This window comes from Xenia sp. Carnegie-2017, unplaced genomic scaffold (genome assembly GCF_021976095.1).
Source record: "Xenia sp. Carnegie-2017 unplaced genomic scaffold, XeniaSp_v1 HiC_scaffold_19, whole genome shotgun sequence".
In the NCBI taxonomy this organism is placed as follows: Eukaryota; Metazoa; Cnidaria; class Anthozoa; order Malacalcyonacea; family Xeniidae; genus Xenia; species Xenia sp. Carnegie-2017.
The window spans coordinates 5,505,191-5,522,633 of NW_025813481.1; the positions used below are offsets into that span (position 1 = coordinate 5,505,191).

The following is a 17,443-nucleotide window of genomic DNA, read 5'->3' on the forward strand; positions in this document are numbered from 1 at the left end:
CTGTTTTTTATCTATAGTCCATTATCTTCCCCAATAACATCAACATTTCATTGAAATAGTCATTTACACTCATTAAACACAAAATAATTCCTTCTTCAAACAGTACATAAGCTGCTAATAATTTATACAAGAAAAAATATCACTCAAAAAATTTCTGGAAATTTTTCTTAATATTACAACAACCTAGGAAATCAGCAATACAACCTCCTAGAAAGTATATTACTCATGAATGTAAATAAACTCATATAAACAATTACAACACAACCAACCAGTTTTTGACGTTACAACTCCTTTCATTTATTGCAGCATGTTCTTCTTTCTTATAAGGGAGTCCCACACACAAACGAAATCCATCACCTTCTTCCTTTTGCATGAGCTTGAACAAAAAGTGCTTAAAGATACAAAATACAATTAGTAACATATCAAAACAGTCGTATTAATTGAAATACAGAAATAACAACTTCCCTTTTATTTTCTTTGTCAATGAAGAATTTCATTCTGAAGAAGTTGACATGCACTTTCACCATTGTTCAGAAAAATCACAATTGTTAATAAATCTTTTTGTCATTTTGGTTCCTTCACGCATGCACAATCATTCTATACAACATACAATTAACGACAATTAATACACTGCAAACAAGCAAAAAATAGGCGCTCTGGTCCTCCTAGATGACCTTCTCTCAAAGGGAAAAGGAGCAGGAAAAAGAGAAAAAAAACATTTTAATAATTACTCCCACGGTCGATAATAACAGGAATTAAAAAGCGAAATAGCTGCTAGTATTAAATGATATGTTTCATTATTAACAATCAATTAATGACCAACAACAGTAACTGTTTTAAAGTGTGTGTATTTTTGTTACATATTCATGAAAGCCGCGTTGGATGATGAAAACTACAACGATGCAGCAAGGGGCTGCTGCGTATTTGTCCATTGTTTCATATTTCAAATGGTTTTGAATACGACGAGATGACTTTCATCACAATACCTTTTTTAAACGTATTCCTGACGCTGGCAAACGTGAAAATCAAGTTGTTATAATGGCCTATTTAACTCCAAATATTGATAAGGATATGCCTTTCAATTTGATGTTCTGTCATGTAATAAAATGACATAAAGTGTTAAAACTTTTATAGATCAGTCTGTATCAAATTTTAAAATATCATTCAGTAACATAATTTATTCATATTACATTAATTTTTATTTTGGCATTTGTCCAAAGTAGAATCTATTCATTTATTGTACAATTTACAATCATAATAAATGGCTTATCAATCATAAGTACATAATATGAAGATCAAAGAAGCAATTCAATGTTACTTGTGTCGGAATAATCAAAACTAATTACACATTCAATACAATACTTTCAAAGAAATAATATAATTAATAATATAATTAATAATATGATTGATAATATAATTAATAACACAAATAATGAATCAACTATAGACAATATCTACTAATATCCATATATTTTTATCATGATATGAGTGCAGTTTAAGTTGATATGAACTTGAAAGCAGATATATTATATACACAACTTCGAGGAAAGGAAAAGGGACTTCAATACCCCAGTTATATCATCACTTAAAGATGGCTTAGTGCAGAGTTGATCATCTTTGATTATCAGCTGACCACCGTTAGGTGGGCTCATACAACAATGGGGCCCATCATCATTATATGAACAAACAACTGACATCAAGAATGAATCAAAACTACACATAAACAATCTTGGCCATGAATCACCATGACACATTCGTAATGAAAACTAGTGAGAGTAATTGAAGCAAAGGACACAGGTGGCAAAGGGACTTTCACAACTCTACTACATCCATGTTGGTTGGATCTACAATACAAGAATACATGAAATAATGATATGCAAAGTAACAATGCATCTGCAAAATTAGTTCACTATATAACAACATATATATCACGAATAGGTCAATTGAGTTTAAAACTAAACAATCGAACAAGAACTTTCAAAGGATCAAAGGATTAAATTTGTAGTTAAAGCCTTTTACAGTAAAAGCTTTACTAATTACACTTCTTCTTCGATAAAAACACAATATTTACCTTTCTTTGTACAACATTAAAGTGACTCTTGCAATTGTTAACATTTCAATAATTGACATCACGACACCTTTCACAAAGACAATAAGTAAACCTTTAGCTAAGGAAAAAAGAAACTATATACAGCTCTCATTTATTGCAGGTCTACAGCACAATCTGAGAAAACTGTACCTCTATGCAATTACCTGAATAAATGTGCCATTCGATAAACAAACCAAAAATCAGTACCACCAATAAAAACCATTGAGATTTTCACAAGAACAACAGAAATAAATCAAGTAGCATATAACAAAACTTTTTCCATCTTCTTTTGTAGCTACTTTTTCCACTCATTTGTTTTCATGTTGAAAGAATATCGTAACATTTATATACACAACTTTGAGGAAAGGAAAAGGGACTTCAATACCCCAGTTATATCATCACTTAAAGATGGCTTAGTGCAGAGTTGATCATCTTTATCAGCTGACCACCGTTAGGTGGGCTCATACAACAATGGGGCCCATCATCATTATATGAACAAACAACTGACATCAAGAATGAATCAAAACTACACATAAACAATCTTGGCCATGAATCACCATGACACATTCGTAATGAAAACTAGTGAGAGTAATTGAAGCAAAGGACACAGGTGGCAAAGGGACTTTCACAACTCTACTACATCCATGTTGGATCTACAATACAAGAAAACATGAAATAATGATATGCATTTCTTTCATATTATATTACATTGACTCCCAAAAACTGTTATAGTCTAAGCCCCTAAATCACAAATATTATAATGAATCCACCTAACTCACTATACTTCTACTATACTTCTTGCATTTAACTCATAAACACTATAAGTCACACAATTAGCTTGCATTTCACACATCTAAGTACCAATAATTAAATACAATACATTTATACGAGATGACGTTCATCACAATACCTTTTTTAAACGTATTCCTGACGCTAGCTTATATCTGCTACATTTGATTGAAGAAAAACATCGCTTTGAACTTCATCGATAATGGCTTCTTCACCAAACTTCAACGAACGAATTGATTCTCACATTCTATTTAAATTTACTTTTCATGTTCTTCAGCCAAAGCTGCGTGTTGCTCTTTCTTGTCTTCATCTCATCAGGCCAACATTAATAATAATTTTGAAAACAGCAACACTTTCAAAACGGATCGCTTTCTTCTATGCCAATTGCATGTTAAAAGTTCATTGCCAATGGCTGCTTCATCAAACTAAATGTAAAAAAGTGTTATGTTCAAAGAAAGCAAAATGAGACATGATAATATAGACAAAAGAAACAGCCACCATGGGTTGCTGCATAAATGCAACGTCAATTTAAATTTATTGCAAAACAAATCAAATTGATTACACTAGTTTAAATTCATAAAAAAAAATTTTAAGTTTCAATCCGTGCCACGCCTTATAACAGCTTTCTCTTAATTCTCTACTAATCTTCCAAGTTTACTTTTTGTAAAGCATTGATATGTGGTTAATCTCGCGTATTTTGTTGTATTAGACAGAATATTTCACAATAAAAAACCGTCTGTGAAAAACTATACTTTTAAAATTGTAGTTGCGCTATTCACGACAGCTAGCTAATCTCTCCGGTAAAAAAATAAGTAATGATGAGCAAAGTACATACAACATGTGGCTTTGAGCTTCGTAAACATTGTTCTTCGTTTGTGGCGGTGACAAAACTACAACGAGAATTTCTTCTTTAAAAGTACATGTTATTACTCTATAAATCTATTCAAATAATCGCGATGATTCTACTGCCCTGAAGCAATTGAATGAACATTGATGAGAGACTTGCGGCTCCTTGCTGAAGAGTATTTGTCCTTGAACTGAACCAGCAGCTGGTGGAAATGTCGGAGAAAATCTTCCACTAATAATTAAATATAATAGATTTTTACGACATGACTTTCATCACAATATCTCTTTTTAGACGTATTCCTGTGATTGAAGAAAATAACCAGCCAAGAACCATTTAAAGATATAGAAACATAACATAACCTTACCACATCGCTTTCAACTTCATTGACAATGGCTTCTTCAGCAAACTTCAACAAACGAATTGTGACCTTGCCTATCTATATGTAAAAAGAGTAATGTTGCAAAAGAAGCAAAACGAGAAGTGTCCAACGTCAATATATCTCACATTCAAAATTTACCTTTCATGGTTTTCAGCCAAAGCTGCTTGTCGCTCTTTCTTGTCTTCATCTCTACAGGCCAACATTAATAATAATTTTGAAAACAGCAATTCTTGGTTTTTATGTGTGTCTTAAGGGAATAACAAACAAAGAAAGGGCATCCACAAATTAATATTTCCATAAATTAACCAATTCACAGTTTAGTTTGAAAACGGGAGGTCATTATCTCACAGTCCAAATTCACTTTAATTTACATACATATGATGAGAACTGTAGAGACGTCAATTTAAATTTATTGCAAAACCAATCAAATCACCATTCATATTCATTACATTAGTTTAAATTCATAAAAAAATTTAAAATTTTTCATCCGTGCCACGCCTTAACAGCTTTTTCTAATCTTCCAAGGAAGCAATACGAGACGTGTCGGACGTCATTATCTCACAGTCCAATTACTTTACACGTTTAGTATTAGCATGATAATTAATGAATAGTTTGTATATGTTAAGTACCATTATTATAATAATCCATTTAATGTTAATTACTGTCAAGTATATAAGAGTTAAGTATTTGAGATATTAAAGCAGAAGTCTGCAAGCCTTGAAAGATACGCAAACACATAGTTAGAATTTGAAAAGTCAAAACCAAATAAAAGGCTAGCTAACCTTATTGCAGTTTGACTCATTGAAATCGAAATTTGTTGCATCTTTGGTGGGCTCAAAGAAATGAGAGAACGGTCCATGGCCAATATCATGTTGTCAAAGTCTTGCTACTCTGATGCATTAGCATTCTTTATCAATGATTTGAAATTTTCCTTGATGAAGCCTTTTTAATCTATCGATAAGTCCACCACACAAATGAAATGTCCAAGACAAATGTTCGACCTGCTCGTTTCGCTTGGTAAGATGCTTCTGAGACTTTCATCTTTAATGAAGTTTTTACAAATCTGCAACGCCCCGTCTGCGTGGTCCAAACAAATAGAAAATACAAAGGAAATATAATCAGATTTTTCCATACACGAGCAACGGTTTCTTCGCGAGGTTTGTAAGGATGAAGATCTGAGTCTTTGTGTTTAAAGCCATGAAAAAAGTATTGCTTGGCTGTTGTTGCAATTGAAATGCTTCCATTTGCTCGTCGAGTACATACATTTCTTATTGATTCAAGGTTTCATTCACTCATTTGTTCTCCTCTAGCAAACTTAGTAAATCATTCATTTTCCGTTTCCACTTTCAGACTTGTTATGTAAGAGGTTTCTCACACTTTTATTTTGGCTATCTGTTAAAATCTCTTCCAAAGGGAAAATGTTAAGTGGAAAGTTAATCTTCTCAAATGTTGTTAGATAAGATCGTTATTGTTTGTAGTTGTTGCTTATAACATTACGTTATACAATGATAGCATTCTTTTTGTTTAATAACATTCCAACTATTTAACCTTGTGATTATACTTATACATATCGGCAAGCGGGATGCTTGTAACAATCTATGTTTAACGTCGATATTATTAGATTCATTCTTTTCCAGTGGAAAGCGGGATGCTTTGTCCATATGAACTGTTCAACATGCTTCCAAACAAAAATGAGCAGGAATATTCAGTTGATTAATCTTTGATAAACCTTTCACCTTTTAACTCTGCTATACCGGTCACAAGCCCGGGACTTGTAGCGTATAAGGCTCTCTGCTTTTTAGTAGAATTGTCTCGTTTACAAGGAAGAGGAGTGGAAGGTTGATTTTCTCAAATGTTGTTAGATAAATGGTTTTATTTATCAATCTTATGTACAGCAACACAAGCACAATACACAAACATAAGCACGCTAACATAAGTACTTAACTATTTCATTGTCTTCTTGAACTACAGACTACTGCAAAATGAACAACCGGATGATCGCAATGTTAGAAGGAGCGCAATGTTAATACCACGAGTATGCTGATAAAATGATGCAAGACCAATTCATGGCTGATCTGGTGTCGGAACAATTGCGAGTAAAATTAAGCGGTAAAAGACATATAGACATCGAGAGGGAATCAAACGAAAATGACCCTTCGAGAGGTGGTAGAAGTGCAAGATGAACACAGCGTTTAGTTCCAAAAGCTATCCAGAATAAGTGAATAGCTTATGACTGAACTGTTAGGCAAACATACGTATGAACGTTTTAGAGATGAATATTCTTTGTATTAAAAGACAGTGAAACTGTTCAAGGTCAGAAACTGTTCAAATAGACTAAACCTATCTATCAGCTTGATAAGCTTTTACTCCGTTATAGTGTAAACGCAGCCTAAGTGTGCCTTACATTGACAATTGTTCCTTTTAACAAACAAAACAGTTTTATTCTTTGCACAAGTGATGTTTCATTGTTAATATCCGCATAGGGTTGTTCGTGCATACAGTTCATTGTTAATCTTAGAAAGGTATGCAAACGAGTGCTGTCATACGTTTTGGGCGTTCTTGTCTTGGACAAAACAATCTTCCACTTAGATTTTAACGCAAGAATGTCGTTTCTCGAAGTACAAAATAGCCTTAAACATAGTAGGCTAAAACTTACTTTTGACAAGTGTAAAGAAAAATAAGCTATTCACCTCTTGCTTTCGTCTTTGTCAAACGCATACCCTCTTTGTCGGCTTCCGAATTCAGCTTTTCGGCTTGCTTTAAGGGAACAACTAAACAGAAACGTTTTGGTACGTTAAGTAGTAGAACCGTATTTAAAATGAAATGAGACACAAACGACATATATTTCAACCCTGAAATCGTCGTTTCTTTGCAGAGATGATGTGAAGAAGTTCCCATTTTAACTTGAACGACGCGGGAAAATTATCTCGTGTTTGAGAAAGAATTTGGACGTCACGACGATAATTTCCGATCGTGAGCTCGTCGGAATTATTCAATATGGCAACTCTACTTTTCTCAACAAATCTTCAAAAATATTCATTATTAAAGAATTTAAGAGCTTCGCGTAGTTACATGATTGTTAGTGAAAGAGTGAAAGGTTGATGATAAAAAGTTGAAAAGTTCTTGATAGTTATCATCGCCATAAATCACCAATGGAAGAATTTACCACACGACAAAATCAATATTAAAGTAAATGGTATGAACCCGGGAGTATCGTTACATGTTTGTAAATGTAGATCGTTCAGGTTTGTATAGTAATATGAGGAGTTAAATGAGTGGGTGTTAATTGTGTATTGTTATTGTGAATTAGTATGAAGTATAATGTTTTAGTTGATCGTTTGTTTGTATTGTGAATAAGTCTTTTAAGGTGCTGGTAATTGTAAGTAATGCACAATACACACTTGACACCCACATTGACATCCACACATCCTACCTACCTAATACACACAATACAATGACGTAAGAACCAGATAGTAAATGTGGCTAACCTGATGTTTACTCCTCATATGAGTCTGAAGACGACTACTGCTAAGGTTGCGAAACATCAGTCAACAACAAAACAGTCCTTCTCAGGATTGTACCAACCTGGACGATCTACATTTAGAAACATGATATTGAAGTTGTTCATATAGGAACTTGTTGAAAACTTTGCTTCACTTTATGTGACAACAGAGGTACTTTAATTCGCAAATTTTGATGATTTACATCTTCTCATAGAGTTTGATGACACCGTTTTCAACTTACTAATGTTCATCAAAAGGTTTTGCCGGTTGTTCTGTCCCTTTCACAAAAATTTTGCTAGAATCAAATGTTGATAGAACGAATAAAAATGCAAAAACTGTGATTTTGTATTACAAAAGTATAGTAAAGTGGGACTGATACCCCCCACGAAGGTCATAATCAGATTAGCCAACTTCTGGCTTCAATTATCTTACTATATTTTATACGTGGTGCTTTATCCAGTGTAATATACATATCAGTGAACTAAACTGACTCCATAATACTGAAAGGAAATAGCCAAATTGATGATAGTTACACGACTCACTAGAAATTGTCATGTTGATGTAATGTCATAAATTGACATTCCTGATTTCTGAACCAATATTGCATATTTAATTTACTAAGCTTAACTTAATTCAAATTTAATTCACTTACACAATTGAAAGTTGTTTAATAAATATCAGAATATTACAAGTATATAAATTGAGTAAAATTGCTATCTATCTAACAAAGACCAGGCTTGAATAACCGATTTATCCATACATAAACTGACAGTGGCTTTGAACAAAGAACCGTCTATCCACGCTTACAGATGGTGACGTTAAAAGCTTGATTCTGAAATTGCCCAAAAGAAATGAAACCAAAGAAAAGATATTCCATCAGAAAGATCTTCCAAAGATTAGGGATATTACTCTGATGAGACGAAATATGGATGTTTATTAGGGTTATTCGAAGTTTATGGAGATGAAAATAGTAATGTAAAGTTTAGATATTCGAATCTTAAGTGAGACGAAACACGGATGCTTAATTGGGAAGTTTGATTCTTATTAAGGTAAAATTTTCTAATTTAAAGCCAATAAATATTTTGTGAAAAACTAACAAAACCTCCATCATCTTTCATTCCTAAAAAACAACATTTATTTAAATGAAAATAATCAAGTTTGAAGGGTTTAAGTGCTATTTTAAAAGCTTACATGAACATGGGTATTAGGGATTTTCGAGTCCTAGTAAGACAAAAGAGGGATGTTTAATAGAGATCTTACAGAGATGAAACAGGAATGCTTTAGTGGGAAGTCCGCGACGACTCTTATTGAGACAAAACTGTTCTAATTTAAAGCAAATAAACATACATGTTTTTCTTACTGTTTAATCTTCTTTCATTCCTAAAAAGAAACATTTATTTAAATGAAAACAATCAAGTTTGAACGTTTTAAGTGCTAGTTAAGAACTTATAATGACATATGATGTAATATTTCGTCTTTGTTCCAAAGACATCATCAGACTTATGAGTCGAATAAGTCTGATGATGTCTTTGGAATAAAAACCAAATATTACACCATCTTTAGAATGACATGGGTATTGGGGATATTCAATCGTACAGAGAAAAAGGGATTCTTAATTATGAAGTTCGGCTCTTATAGAGAAAAAACTGTTCTAACTTAAAGCAAATTAATATTCAGGGAAAAAAACTAACAAATCCTGCCTTGATTTTCTTCCTCTTTCATCCATCCTCTTTCATTCCTAAAAAGAAACATTTAAATGAAAATGATGAAGTTCGAAAGATTTAAGTGTTACCCTTAGGGTTACCCTTTTAGTGTAAGATTTTATTCTATTCTTGCTGTGCTTAAACAGGGATGCTTAATTGAGAGGTTTGTGTCTTGTTGAGACGAAACTGGGATACTTTATTGGGAAGTCTGACTCTTATTGAGACAAAACTGTTCTAATTTAAAGCCAATAAATACTTGGGAAGAAAACTAACAAATCCTGCCTTGATTTTCTTCCTCTTTCATCCATCCTCTTTCATTCCTAACAGAACAGAAAAAAAACTACACAGTAGAATTTTTTAAACTTGGCCATATTATAGATATTCATATTGTCTAAAATATATCCAAAATCTGGAGAGCGCACAAAAATTTAAAAGGAATAATACTCCTTGAGAATGTACTCTGGTATAAACTGTGAAGTTGGCACCACTCTCGACAAATAGCTATAGTTAATTATATAAGATCATATTAAGCGTATTCGTGTCATCCGACTTTGTTGATGATTTTCTACAACATATAATTATCTATATATTCTGGCCAAGTTTCAAAAAATTCTACCGTGCAGTTTTTAAATTATAGGCTGCTAATTAAGAGAAATGGAAAGTACACTGTAATATAAATCTTAGTGTTTTCTTCAATTTCTTGACTTTTTATACATTTTTATACTATAAACCTGTGAAATATGTTCATTGAAACTTTCACTTGTTTTATTTACTAACAAACACACACCGACGACTTTTTCTGACAGGTGTAAACAAAGCAAACAACTGAGAAAGAAACAATGTGAAACATGGCGGCGTTACCTTTTTCTCCTCTCGTCGTAGTCATTTTAAATCATAGTTTCGCTTCTGCTTATAACTCTCAGATGCACACTTCACGACTGAAGTAATATTGCGAATTTTTCATAATATCAACGCAATTTAGCCTCAAATTACACCTACCGAGCCATTATCAAATGCAGTCACACATCAAGATGGCCGCCATCTATTTATTTGACATCCATTTCATCCACCCCCCCCCCGACTTACACGTTTATTAATGCTTCAAACCCCTTCCTTGCTTGCCGCTTTCCCTGTACTGCCTTCGCCCCCCTGACTTACTGCTTTCCCTGTACTGTCTTGGGCCCCCCTTGACTTACTTTATACTGCAGATATTATAGGTCACCATATTCATCAAATTATTCATCAAATTATACAAATTATTCAGTAAATATTTAAATTATTCATATTACTTCAAACTTATTCGGGTTCATTATGATCATTACAGGAGTATTATAATTACTTTAAACTATTGACAAAAAGACAATTTACAATATTATTTTATCGCATTTATCTATCAAAATTGTGTGGGGCAATTTTGACAGACAAAGCATTTAACTTAAACTTCATCTAAATAAAGTAGGAAGGAAGGAACTTCCAACTTTATTTAGATTGACAATTATACTTATAGTGGAGCCAAACTATAATCTTAACTATATTACCATAAGCAAATTCACTGAACATCAATTCTGGGCTGGTTTTCCTTGAACAATTACCATTAACAGCATTATTATCATCGTTTCACTTCAATTTCACTTGTATCGCCATCTGAAAATAGAATGTGTTTCCAATATATTTTAAACACAAAAACATATATTAAACATATTTCATTTTGATGAAGTAAAAAAAATGAAGATTTTTCATGTTTAAATTGGGTTGTAACATATACAACAAATTGCTCATCGTCGGTTTTCAAATTATGGCAAAAAAGAATGTTACTAAAAGAATGTATAATCTTTGAAGATGAGTCATCTCAAAAGCAATATCTGCAAATTACAACCATTTACAACACAACGCTTCAATAATTGACACAACAAAGTCAACTCATGGTTTGAAGAGTTCCGCAGAAGCCGCATTGTCATCAAAAACAAGCATCGTAAGGCAAAAACTGCAACGAAATTTTAGATGGAAAACATAACGAAGCAGCAAAAATCGACGCAGAATTGATAAAACGACACAGAATTTTAAAATCATCTCAAACGAGTGTGCCGTTAAACGCATATCAATTAACAAAACATACCATGTTTGTTGTCCATTATCTGCTGACATAACGTGCAATTTTTTCCCAATTACTCCATTTGCAGCCAGAGTCCATTGATTTTACTTCTTTCTAACACACTTCTTTTGCATTTGTAGCGCACCAATGTTCATTACATTGAACTCCACTGCTTACAAATCTTTGACGATGAGTCATCTCAAAGCAATATCTGCGAATTAAAACCATTCGCAACAACGCTTCAATAACCTGTGCGAGGAAACTTAAACAGAAGTTCAATTCTTGGTTTAAAATCGCATAAAACACTTAGGAAGAAATTCTTCTTTTCTCAAAAAACAGGCATCAAAAACATAACCAAGAAGCGAAAAACGTCAATCATGGCAGCGACTGTCGTACTTAAAAAAAAAACATCTGAAGAGACAATAACAAAACATACCAATTCTGTTTTTCATCTATAGTCCATAATCTCTAAAGACTTAGCCCAGTTTCTTCCCCAATAACATCAACATTTCATTGAAATAGTAATTTAGTCCAACTGCTGAGATGTTCACAACATATTTTTCTTTAACTCCATTGCTTAGATGGTCGAAACGAATTCACTGTTTTTGAGTCTATTGGCTTCTTGTCATCAACGCGGGGTAAATTACTCCAGATTATCGTACTTTTGGTGAAAATCACCAAAAATTCAACAAACATTACAGTCATAAAACACATATTTTCGGACCAATTTATAAAAATTCCTGGGAATTTTTCAAAAGTTAGAAATGTTTTTAAAACATGTTGAAATGAAATAATTCTTTCTTCAAACAGTACATAAGCTGCTAATAATTTCTACACGAAAAAAATATCACTGAAATAAATTCTCTGGAAATTTTCCATAATATTACAACAAACTAAGAAATCTTTGTACGCTTTTGTCAGAGTAATTTACCCCTCATTGTCATTTAGCTCCACTATTGATTTGCATCACAGCTTTAGTTGCTTTCATATCTGAAATGATTAAGCACAGAAAAAGAAATATCATCTCAAGTATATTATTCATGAATGTAAATAAACTCATATAAACAATTACAACAACCAACCAGTTTTTGACGTTACAACTCCTTTCATTTATTGCAGCATGTTCTTCTTTCTTTTATGGGAGTCACACACAAACGAAATCCATCACCTTCTTCATTTTGCATGAGCTTAAACAAAAAGTGCTTAAAGAGACAAAATACAATTAGGAAGAAATCAAAACAGTCATATAATTGAAATACAGAAATAACAACTTCCTTTTATTCTTCTCTATCTTCTCGGCCTGCACGACAAGGAGCCTATTCCGTAACCTAACTAAGATCGGGATCGAGAGAGGTATATCCATAGTCCGGCGTGTGACAGTACCACCTCCCCGCTCGTCGTGGCCCGCATGCGCCTTATGTTTTTATGATATACTTTCGAAACATGTGTTAAAAATGAAACATTTTGGAATTATATGGTCAGAAGTGAAACATTGTCGAAATATGTAATCAAAAAATTTTAACATTAAATTTTTTAACATTGTTGAGAAATTTTTTTGTCAATGAGAATTTCCTACCCCTTCTGTTAAAGAAGTTGACATTTTTCAGAAAAATCACAATTGTTAATGTCATTTTGGTACACTTGTAATGTTGGTTGGTACCAATACTCCTTCATGCATGCACAATCATTCTTTTTTTTTCAGTTTTCACATAATGAAAATTCAGGGAAGTCATTGGGTAGCTGGGTCAATGTGCGGTGACGCCACCCAGCCAGCAGAGCTGAAAAAAACAACAACATACAATTAACGATAATTAATACAAAACTGCAAACAAGCAAACTTACCTCAGCAACGCAAGTTTCTTTCATTGTTGCTGAGATGGAAGTGGGCTTAATGGATTTGTTGACGTCTTGGCAAAGATACATGTCCCCGTATTGACCTTCAAGGCTAAACTCACCAGCTTAAACCTTACAATGACACCAACTACACACAATAACATAGACCCTTTTATCTTGCTCCCTCAGACAAACAAAGAAAATTTTCTTAACTTAACTGCTTGACTTAATTATCTAAGAATGTATCTTTATCAGAAAATTTCATTGCGGGAGCCTAATGGGGCGCTCTAGTCCGACATGACCACGTTACGTTAAAGCGAGCTCCGAAGAACACGCAACCCGTCCTTTGTCAGGGACCTTCTCTCAGCGCACCTAGCTAAAGGGAGGGAAAAGGAGCAGGCCTTGTACCACATGATGATCATCTAAAGCAAAAAAAAAAGGAATGAGAAAAAAAACATTTTAATAATTATTCCCACCGTCGATAATCCTTGAACAGATACTCAAGCTTTTCATCAGCTTGTCACCTGAAACAATAATCAAAATAACAGGAATTAAAAGCGAAATAGTATTAAATGATATGTTTCATTATTAACAATCAACTAATGACCAACAACAGTAACTGTTTTAATATGTGTGTATTTTTATTACAAGACAACATATTCTTAAAAGCCTTCGTTTTGCTCTTTATAAGTTCAAACACAGAAAAAAATCTAACTAAAATCATCATTTCATACAAACAATGTGTGCCGAAAACACCAGTTTTAATTAAAGTCATGAAAGCCGCGTTTGATGATGAAATCTTTGTGACTATCTATCTATAAACATCTTTACACTTTTCAAAAGATCACATTCACTTTCACTTTCAAAATACAAATTTCTTTCGTAAATATAAAGCATTGTGTAAGTTGCGCTATTTATAACGGTTTGGCTTTCTGCTAATAAAGGAGTAACAATGAGCAAACTACTTACAACATGTGGCTTTGCGCTTCGTAAACATTATACTTCGTGTATGGCGGTGTCAAAACTAAAACGAGAATTTCTTCTTTTAATGTATATTGCTCTATAAATCTATTTTTTGAGGATGGAGCAAGGGGCTGCTGAGTATTTGTCCATTGTTGCATATTTCAAATGGTTTTGAATAAACGTCGGAAATGTCGAAGAAAATCTTCCACCAATAATTAAATACAATACGATTTATACGAGGTGATTTTCATCAGAATACCTTCTTTGAAAGTATTCCTGACGCTGGCAAACGTGAAAATCAAGTTGTTAGCACATCGCTTTCAACTTTATAGATAATGGCTTCTTCTTCTAAAGGAAGCAAAACGAGAAATGTCAGTTCTCCTTAAAGTTGCTCTTCTTTGCCTTCATCTCATCAGACAAACAATCATAATTGTCACATGAAAACCAATACCAATACTTTGCAAAAATTATCAAATTCACAGTTTACTTTGAAATCATAGTCCAAACAAACTTACAGCCACCGTAAGGTTGCTGCAAAAGTGCAACGTCAATTTGCACAAGTTTAAATTCATCATATAAAATTGAAAATATTCAATCCGTACCACGCCCCAACAACGGCTTTTCTTTAATCTTTCTTCCAAGTTGACTTTTTGTAAAGCATTGATAAGTGCTTAGTCTCTTTTACCGGGAATTTTGTTGTAGATGGACAACATTTCGCATTAGACAGAATATTTCACAATAAAAAAAACCGTGTGTGAAAACCGAAACTCGTAAAATTGTAATTGTTCATTCCTTTTTATGCCAGAGAAACCGCAAGTTATTAGTTAGTAGCCTTACAGATCTTCTTTCTCAATCAGTAAATACATTTTTTTTTACTGCTCAACAATCTTTTAAAGAAAAAGAATGTGTTTGAAACCAGTTTCTGATTATATTTTAAGCCATGAAAGCCGCATTCAATGATGACATCTTTGTGACTATCTATAAACATCTTTACACTTTTCTAAAGATCACATTCAGTTTCAGCTAAAAATTTATATTTTTCTCGTTATTATAAAGCATCATGTAAGTTGCGTTATTCATAACAGCTTAGCTTTTCGCTAATAAATAAGTTGTAATGAACAAAGTACTTACAACATGTGGCTTTGAGCTTCGTAAACATTATTCTTCGTTTGTGGCTGTGACTAAACTACAACGAGAATTTCTTCTTTTAATGTACATATTATTACTCTATAAATCAGTTTATTGACGCTTAAATAATCGCGATTATTCTTACTACCTTGAAGCAATTGAATGAATATTGATGCGAAACGCGCCGCACAGTATTTCTCCTTGTCGCATATTTCAAATGGTTTTAAATAAACGGAAATTTCAATGAACTGAACCAGCACCTGGTAGAAATGTCGAAGAAAATGCTCCACCAATAATTAAATACAATAGATTTTACGAGATGACTTTCATCACAATACCTTTTAGACGTATTCCTGACGCTGGCAAACGTGAAAATCGAGTTGTTGTTGATTATATCCGCTAAATACGATTGAAGAAAACATCCAGCCAAGAATTATCTAAAGATATACAAACATGACATAAACTTACCACATCGCTTTAAAGATAATGGCTTCTTCACCAAACTTCAACGAACGAATTGTAACATTGCCTAAATATAGAGTTATGTTTGCAAAACAAGCAAAACGAAAATGTCCGACGTCAATATATATCACATTCCAAATTTACTTTTCACGTTTTTCAGCCAAAGCTCTTTCTTGTCTTCATCTCATCAGGCAAACAATAATAATAATTTTGACAACAGCAATTCTTGGTTGTCATGTGTGTCTTAAGGGAATAACGAACAAAGGAAGGGCATCCCATATTGTTTTGTAAGCAGTCCATCAGCAAGGCGCGTAAGAAAACCACCAATACTTTCCATCAATTAACGAATTCACAGTTTGAAAACGGATCTCTTTCTTCTCTGCCAATTGCTTGTTAGAAGTTCATCAAACTAAATATAAAAAATGTTATGTTCAAAGGAAGCAAAATGAGACATGTGGGAAGCCATTATCTCACAGTCCAAGTTACTTTACACGTTTTGCTGCAAAAGCTGCTAGTCATTCTTTCCTGTCATACATACATAAAAAAACAAACATAAAAAAATTTTCTCAACGCTTTCCATAAAATTATAGATTCGTAGTTTTTACATGGACGGCAACATGCCAATGCGAGACTATTTTTCTTCAATCAAAATGTAAATTAAACAATCACTTTCTGTCATGTTTTGCGTCTCACATGATCATATGAAAAAGCATCAAACCTACTTCTCGCCTGAATAAAATTGCGGTGAGTTTGCTTGCTTCTTTAATTTAATTATCACACAACGCCTACGACGACCGACCACATGCAGGGGTACCGTTAACCAAGCCAAGCATTGCATATTCAATATAAATGATTGTCATCAGCTGTCAAACTTGTCATTTTGGTGGGTGTAACGTAGGCCTGTTTCAAACGTCGAATTTTGCATGTGTTGAACGAAATACAATAAGCAATTTTATTAGACCAAAATGGAAAATTTGACCGTGGATTTCAAACGTCAAATTTTTCTGGCGTTCAATGCAATTATTACCCTTCGCTTTATCTCGTTCCAGACTTTGTTGTGAGTGAAACGCGAGAGCCAAATTGTATTCGACACATGCAGAAATTGTATTCTTACGTTTAATGTGTAATTGTCAGGGTACAATTCTCGGTGAATAAAATTACATTACTGCATGTAGTAGGTCAAGAAATTAAGACTCGAAATAATAAAACAAAAGTAAACCAATCTCAAAAAATTCCATAGTAAAAATTCAGTTAGTTGTGATAATTTTCTATTGTTCAACCGGAAACAGCAAACGTATATTATTACTCACTTTAAAAGATTTTTTTTGAAGACATTTACCATTATGTGTAATGCCCAATAACAAAATAGTACATAGTTCTCTGCGCTTGATAACATGAAAGTTGTTCTATCTACTGCACACTTTTGTAGTAAGAGTTCATTTTATATTTCTACAGAGATTCGGCTAATATTCATAATCAATCAATTTCAACAATCAATATCACAAGAGATCACTTTATCTCACATCAACTGATTTCCGTCATTCAGTCATTACTATCAATTATACATCGCAAGTCAACAACACGAAATTTCAAAATTTTCCGATTTGAATCGAAAATCGGGTTAAAAATTAGGTTTAACTTACTCCTTTCTAGAT

General features: G+C 33.1%; 8 long non-coding RNA genes across 19 annotated transcripts in view; all 8 read right to left on the minus strand.

Moving 5' to 3' along the window:
* LOC124438900 overlaps positions 1-12,171 on the minus strand; it is a 39,579-nt gene extending 27,408 nt beyond the window's left edge. Inside the window, exon 1 of the long non-coding RNA XR_006946205.1 lies at positions 11,839-12,171. This is a non-coding gene — a long non-coding RNA (uncharacterized LOC124438900). The remainder of the gene's footprint in view (positions 1-11,838) is intronic.
* On the minus strand, positions 1,164-8,102 carry LOC124438894. Of its 8 annotated transcripts, none has more exons than XR_006946193.1 (12): positions 7,849-8,102; positions 7,690-7,698; positions 6,956-7,128; positions 6,795-6,875; positions 4,887-5,181; positions 4,243-4,293; positions 4,090-4,161; positions 3,714-3,956; positions 3,000-3,303; positions 2,254-2,742; positions 2,072-2,168; positions 1,164-1,844 (listed from the first exon to the last, which is right to left on the minus strand). It is a non-coding gene; the product is annotated as an uncharacterized LOC124438894 (long non-coding RNA). The 8 variants fall into 8 exon arrangements; XR_006946198.1 differs by having other exon boundaries at positions 3,000-3,036; positions 3,140-3,303; positions 6,795-7,128; XR_006946197.1 differs by having other exon boundaries at positions 4,090-4,157; positions 6,795-7,128.
* On the minus strand, positions 8,629-10,427 carry LOC124438898. Of its 3 annotated transcripts, none has more exons than XR_006946203.1 (5): positions 10,172-10,425; positions 9,584-9,630; positions 9,299-9,345; positions 8,968-8,987; positions 8,629-8,727 (listed from the first exon to the last, which is right to left on the minus strand). It is a non-coding gene; the product is annotated as an uncharacterized LOC124438898 (long non-coding RNA). The 3 variants fall into 3 exon arrangements; XR_006946201.1 differs by having other exon boundaries at positions 8,955-8,987; positions 10,172-10,424; XR_006946202.1 differs by having other exon boundaries at positions 8,711-8,828; positions 8,955-8,987; positions 10,172-10,427.
* Positions 10,522-11,596, minus strand: LOC124438897. The gene is made up of 2 exons (XR_006946200.1): positions 11,427-11,596; positions 10,522-10,954 (listed from the first exon to the last, which is right to left on the minus strand). It is a non-coding gene; the product is annotated as an uncharacterized LOC124438897 (long non-coding RNA).
* Positions 12,172-12,249: 78 nt separating the features above from the next.
* On the minus strand, positions 12,250-12,671 carry LOC124438899. Its single transcript, XR_006946204.1, has 2 exons — positions 12,485-12,671; positions 12,250-12,392 (listed from the first exon to the last, which is right to left on the minus strand). It is a non-coding gene; the product is annotated as an uncharacterized LOC124438899 (long non-coding RNA).
* A 432-nt stretch (positions 12,672-13,103) lies between these two features.
* Positions 13,104-13,735, minus strand: LOC124438896. The gene is made up of 2 exons (XR_006946199.1): positions 13,245-13,735; positions 13,104-13,180 (listed from the first exon to the last, which is right to left on the minus strand). It is a non-coding gene; the product is annotated as an uncharacterized LOC124438896 (long non-coding RNA).
* Positions 13,736-13,741: 6 nt separating this feature from the next.
* Positions 13,742-15,561, minus strand: LOC124438903. Its single transcript, XR_006946210.1, has 5 exons — positions 15,475-15,561; positions 15,330-15,384; positions 14,458-14,546; positions 14,205-14,259; positions 13,742-13,759 (listed from the first exon to the last, which is right to left on the minus strand). It is a non-coding gene; the product is annotated as an uncharacterized LOC124438903 (long non-coding RNA).
* Positions 15,562-15,672: 111 nt separating this feature from the next.
* Positions 15,673-16,666, minus strand: LOC124438902. Of its 3 annotated transcripts, none has more exons than XR_006946207.1 (4): positions 16,511-16,666; positions 15,933-16,197; positions 15,795-15,855; positions 15,673-15,725 (listed from the first exon to the last, which is right to left on the minus strand). It is a non-coding gene; the product is annotated as an uncharacterized LOC124438902 (long non-coding RNA). The 3 variants fall into 3 exon arrangements; XR_006946209.1 differs by lacking the exon at positions 16,511-16,666 and adding an exon at positions 16,275-16,390; XR_006946208.1 differs by lacking the exon at positions 16,511-16,666 and adding an exon at positions 16,263-16,390.
* Between the last annotated feature and the right edge of the window lie 777 nt (positions 16,667-17,443).